Below are 6,677 nucleotides of genomic sequence, written 5' to 3' on the forward strand. Positions count from 1 at the left end.
ATAATAATAATAATAATAATAATAATAATAATAAACCAAAAAAGTGGGGAAAGGGAGGAAAAAGATGGTGATCTGCATTTGCATTAGGAAAAAAAAGAAGCAGTTCATTAGCACTAGTACGCGGAACTGTGAACAGGTGAAGTATTGTCCTACAACTTACAATGACAACTGGCAGAAGAGACTGACTTCTAAAGCTGATAAATTGCTAATGACAACTCATTTCTAAGAGCTGCAAGCACACATACACACAGATAGACACTCACAGAGCTATGTGACTCCAAACCCAGAGTACTTTCAAATACATATCCAATTAGGATTATATCCCCTAATAAATAAACCCCATAACCTATTAAGAGCTCTACAGCAAAGAATGAGATTTAAAAGCATCCTTCAAGAACTAAAGATGAACACAGTTTAGAAAAACAAAGGGAAAAACCCAATCAGAAAACAGACATTTTTTGAATGGGGTGAGGGAAACATGTAAAATCTTTATTTAAAAATCAGAGATCAAAAAACCCTCAATGATGACCTCAAGGACCCAGGCTACTATTTGTACTGTTCCATATAACCAAAAATACAGTCACAACACACCTGGCTCAAGGTGACAGTACTAAGTGGGGTCACAAGTAGAGCTGAAATTTTACAGTACATAAATGTCTAGCAAAGCACACGCTAGCTTTTGTGAGCAGTCTCAATGTCTTTTGCATAAGTAACTATAAGAAAGTTAATAATGTTTTTGTACACAGTTGTGCCTCACTCTGTACAACTTGCAGGAAAAAATCTGACACTGATTTACACAGTTATTTTTGCATTTATGCATTAGTAATTCACTTGATTTTAATTCACCCTCCTCACTGCTTCCTCACAAAGAAATAAATTGTGTCTTTTCACTTTACTGCAATTATAAAAAGAACGTCAGTGCTCTGCTCACAGCAGGTAACAGGTATATTGTAAAAGGCATTTCAATCTGCTGGAAGAATGTCGCAACAAACTAACAGATGTTTGAAATACTGTCTTTTGTAGAAATTCTGCTTTTAATCAGGTAAGAGTAGTAAATGACTAGATTTCTGTTAGACACCTATGTGATCCAGCCACTGAAAACTACAGAAACATTTATGGCCAGATGACTGGTAAATAAGTTACTGACAAAAATTCAGAAGATCGAGGTAATTAGAGAAAACAGTAGAGACAAGTGTATCATATATTAACAGATGCATTGGCTCAAACATCTTACTAGAACATATGACCCAGAAATCTACACGTCTCAGACCCTTTTACAAGTTGTCACAGAAAGACAGTAAAGCCTATCAACAAAGTGTAATGGAATCATACTGAGGAAAAGCCAGATCAACTACTGCCTCAGTACAAGGAAAAAGGGAAAAAGAATTTGGTGGACAAACAACTTTCTTGCTGCTAGTGATAGAAAGGACTTGCTTTAACCTCAAGATTAAAAAAAAAAAAAAAAGAAAGGAGAGGGAGAGAGAGGGAGGGGGAGACAGAGAGGTTTAAATGTCTATGTTACAGGACCAGCAAGCTTTAACACAGCTTTTTAAGACAGTTGTAACTGAACAGCTGGACTACCAGAATGCAAAAGTCACTCTGCATATTGACAAAATTCTTTAGGATGTTATCAGACAAAGTCTAATAGAAGCCAGAAACTTAAAATTTTCTAGGGAAAATTCTATTCATTGTATTCAGCTATATGCAGAAGCAGACATTTTTACATAGTACCTCCAAAAAAAAAATCCTTGGATAGGTTGATTTTTTTTTCTTCACAGAGCTTGCCTGATAACACACATCTTAAAAAAACCACCAACAAAAACCTGAAAACAACCAAACGACCAATCAAAACTTTCCTGTTAAGCATCCCACCTTCTCTCAGAAGACCAACCCTGTGAAGATCTGCCACTGACTGACCATCATGTAAACACTTAATGACAAACTCACTCTTAAACTTCCCTTTTCCTATTTCCCAATCTATTCATTTTACAGGTCTATAGACTCTAACTAAGCCCCATTCCCCATTTTTGTAATAGTAGTAATGAAGAGCATTAAAATAGAAACTACATTAAAGACTTGCACTAAATTCAGTCTTGGTCTCTTTGTAAACCAGGACTGAACTCCACCCTGTGGTGCGCTACAGCTCAAGGGCAGTACAGGTGAATGAAGTCTACCATGAAGTCTAATTGTAGAATACTGTATTGTATCCAACAATCTGAGGGAAAATGTTCCATAGGGTATTGTTCCTGATAACTAACAGATACAGCAGCTACACTTTTGGCTGAAGGAAAGGTATCTCTGCACTGAGAATGAAACCCATCTTTCGCAAGTCCAGCTGGGGAGGGCGAGTACTATCTGTGCTAACGCACCTCTGCTTAACAAATAACAGTAAAGACAAGAAAGGTACAAAAGATAAGAAGCAATGTGGCCATAGAAGAACACTCAAACTATACTAAACATTAGGAGAAACACTTCCTTATGCTCCAAAATAGACTGATATATACAGCAACATAAGTCCTCCTCAAGCAAAATTAAATCATTTAGTGAAGCCTAGCAAAATTCTGGTGAAAAATCATTATTTGTTTGAGCCCGGCAGCCTAATGAGCAAGAAAACCTTTGTCTCCATCTATTGCTGCCTTTTATTTTCTAATAGCAGCCAAATTACCAACTTGAAGACTTCAAGTGTGCTTCTTCCCTCTCTGTTCAGAGACAAGAGGCAATGGGCAGAAACTGATGCTCAGGAAATTCCACCTGAATATGAGGAAGAAGTTCTTTACTGTGTGGGTGACCGAGCACTGGAACAGATTGACCAGAGTGGGTGTGGAGTTCCCCTCACTGGAGACATTCAAGAACCATCTGGATGCAACCATGTGCTATGTGCTCAAGGATGACCCTGCTTGAGCAGAGAGACTGGACCAGATGACCAGATGACCCCTTCCAACCTGACCCATTCTGTGATTCTGTGATTCCTTCTCTCAATACACAAACACTGCTTTCAAGAGATGATATCAAAAGCCAGAACCAAAAGACAGGATTCCTTTCCCTATGAATGTCACAGCTGCTAATACCAACAGAAAACCTAAAAGGGAGCAAGAGATGCCCCACTCATCACCACCATGTGATCTTTAATATATCTTCAGATGTGATTTGCTCTCACTACTTTCTACATCAGACTCATGCTGAGAAGTCTTTTAGGAACTGAGGGAGAAAAGCAAGAGATGAACACTATCTTTCCTACTGAAGAAAAAACTCAAATATACTTACATCACCACATAATTGGAAATGCTTGCTACAGGGCTCTGCCATCAAAAATATAACACCACACATGGACCACTTATGACTTCAGGTTTATCTACACTGTTAAGTTTACCAGCACAATCAGAGCTTCCAAGGGATCTTTTTTACTTCAAAGTAAAACACTGCTGTTTTAACCCTACTCTTTACATTTTTAACTACTATTCTTTATAATTACACTGCTTTTTATAATGCTATTACAGTAGTTTTACAGGCATGTTTCCTCAAATGTCAATATATAGCTCATTTGCATTCAGCACCTCTCATTGAGGTATTTGGCATTTCATTTTAACAATACTCTCAACAATGAAAACTCAAGTTTAGTTTACCTGTATTTAAATTTATTAAATCTATAGACGCATTTTCTGGGCATTATTTGCATTTCAATAACATTTGGAAGCACTAATCAACAACTGAAGCACAAACACCATTAACGCTGCCATCACCCAAGATAGTCACAAAGCCAGAGTTACCCAGCAGTGTCTGCCAGACTGATTAAACAGTACCATTCAGATTTATATTCCATTTGGAAAGCCTTAGTCCTTTTATACCGGGAAGTGTAGTAAATCCCTATGAATTTGAGTAAAGAAATTCTATGGCTGTTAAAATGTATCTCAAAAGTTGTCTGAGCCTCTTGGATTTTGGGTTCTCATCTGTGAAATCTATCAATTCAGAAAATTCTTGTTGTGAGGGGGAAAAAAGTTTCGCAAAACCAAATCATTAAAACTCTATACCATAGCAACAATAACACTGGTTACTATAAGAAATTCAAGTGTCAATTATTTTAGTCTTCCATAACATAGTTCTTTGCATATAAGTATTTATTACTTAAAGAACAGGGACAGTTTCTAAGATAAGCAGTGGATTTTGTTCATCCTTCTCCAGGACACAAGCAAAGACACTAGGATCAGGAGGTTTTACTAACAGGCAGGGTCATCCTCCCCTTTCCCATGGTCTCCAGTATACAGGCAGGCAAAGGACCTCCTCCTAAAATATGGTTTCTCAATATTTTTTTTAAGAACGCAAACATCTAAATTTTGGCTTGCCTTTTTTGTTCATTAGGGGCCTAAAGCAAATATAAGACACACACAAAAACAAACCCAAAAGATGACAGCCTCAGCCCTTCTGGACAAATCAGTGGTATCAAGAGGAAAGATGTAGGTTTCATTATGGATAGCTCCACAAGAAGCAACAGAGCTTTGAATTTGGGAAGCAGAGCAAAACTATGCAACTAGTTTTCCTACAGGATCACCAGAGTAAAAAAGACTGATCAAAATCAAAGCTGAATGAAAATTTGCACAGCTTTAGGGAGCTATTCAAAACAGCCTCAAATCTTATTTTGGTTACTGCCCTTGGGATGTAAATTGGGATGCTCAGTAAATTGGACTCCCAGGAAAAAACCCTGTTTTTTGAGTGTTTCTTTTCAGCTAGTTAGTTCTGAGAACAGGCTCTGTGCAGAACTGTACATGGATTAACAGTGGCACTGGGGAGGCTGCAAGATTTTGAACTGACCTCAGTCAGTTTTGACACACTGTCACAGAACTGCAGCCCCGGGATGCAGGTTTGTGAAAGCACACGTGCATCCAAAACTGACCCAAACCCAGGCTTCAGTCTCCCACCAGTAGCTCAATCTGTACATTCCCCCTTTCTCCTGTGCCAGTTCTTTTGCAGCCACGTGATTTTTGTGTGTCAATTTGGATACTAATCCAAGCACAATGCAGGCACAGAAACAATCCAGTACCAGCACAAGTGAGTGGCAGAGAGGGAATTACACACACAGAAGTGCTTTAGCAGCTCCTGCCCCTGCTCCTCTGCCCCTTCATGTCCTCCACTGGGTGCCCTCTCTGGGTGAAGCTGAGTAACTGGCTAAGTAAAGCTCCCTGAAGCCTGTGGGATCCCCCCAACTGACTGCAACAACTCCAGCAGACGTTCATAGAGACAATCCAAAACCTCACTGCTTCCAGGAGAGGGAGAACCTCCTTCCTCCTGCTTGTCAATTCACACAGACATTTCCACCAACTCTGGAGTTCAGGTCTCCACAAGCCAATTTACCTGTGTGTGTCTGTAGCAACATGACTTACACAGGTTCAGTTCAGGGCAGTCCCACACGGCTGTATCAAACAGTTCAATGAAGACGTCAAGCCAGCATTAACAGCAAAAGCAGCCTTGCTGCTTCCTCAACTCTTGTGCCCACTTCCGTGCCATCCTCCCTCTGTGCCCGCAAAACAAATACAGAGCCAAGTGACTCCAATGGTTTGGTGACCGAATCAAGGGGGGAGTCAGACAAGTCTGAACGGTGCTGTCTTGAACTGTGGCACAAGAGGATGTTGTGGGGCAGGGGGAACACACAGGGTCAGGGAAGTGGTCAGGAGTACTGAAGCTGGGACCTCTCCCAAATGCTCTGCATTCTCAAATCACAGCTCTGGATTCACTGTTGAGCACAGAACTATCCCACCTTACACTTACTATGTTAATTGAACTGTCTGTTGCTTTAAAGCACAGTGCTGTTTGAAGTGAAGAGCATACTGGGAATTGTAGTCCTGGAACAGGATAGTGCTAACAGAGCAAAACAAGTATTCAAGAGCCTTGATGAGTCCTGTTACTGAGTGTACAAGGATACATCATCCTACTGATTCATTTAATATGCAATACATTTAGCAACTGCTTTAAATAAATCTGATTTTCCAGTTTGTGAGTTCCAATGGGTGTAAAGCAGAGATGTCTGTGTCTATCTGGTCCTAATAACAAAACAGCTTGATTAAAAAAAAAAAATAAAATCTCAATTTTCAATCAAATAAGCCTTGATTTCTTCACACATTGTTACTTGCAAGGAAGAAAACTCACAAAATTCAAGAGAAAAGTTCAGTTTTAATGAAAACTGAACCGGATGCATTCAGAGCTATAGCAACTAGATTATGGAAACAAGGCATGGCTCCATGTGAACTTATCCTACAATACATTTTAACCTCGGTGATTAAAACCTCACACTATGTATTTATAGTTACACTACTAGACACTTCGATCAGATTGCCACCTCATAACACAGAATCACAGAATCAATTAGGTTCGAAATGAGCTCTGAGATCATCGTGTCCAACCTATGACCAAACACCATCCTGTCAACCAGACCATGGCACTAAGTGCCACATCCAGTCTTTCCTTAAACACCTCCAGGGACGGTGATTTCACCATCCTCCTGAGCAGTACGTTCCAGTGTCTAATAACCCCTTCTGTGAAGAAATGCTTCCCGATATCCAATCTAAACGTCCCCCGGTGCAGCTTAAGACTATGTCCTCTTGTCCTGAGACGTGTTGCCTGAATCCAACACACTAGAAAACTCCACAAAGTTCCACATTTCAGGTTCTCACGCTGCCTGTGACACA

The sequence above is a fragment of the Neopelma chrysocephalum genome, unplaced genomic scaffold (genome assembly GCF_003984885.1).
Source record: "Neopelma chrysocephalum unplaced genomic scaffold, ASM398488v2 Primary Assembly neopelma1_24, whole genome shotgun sequence".
NCBI lineage: Eukaryota > Metazoa > Chordata > Aves > Passeriformes > Pipridae > Neopelma > Neopelma chrysocephalum.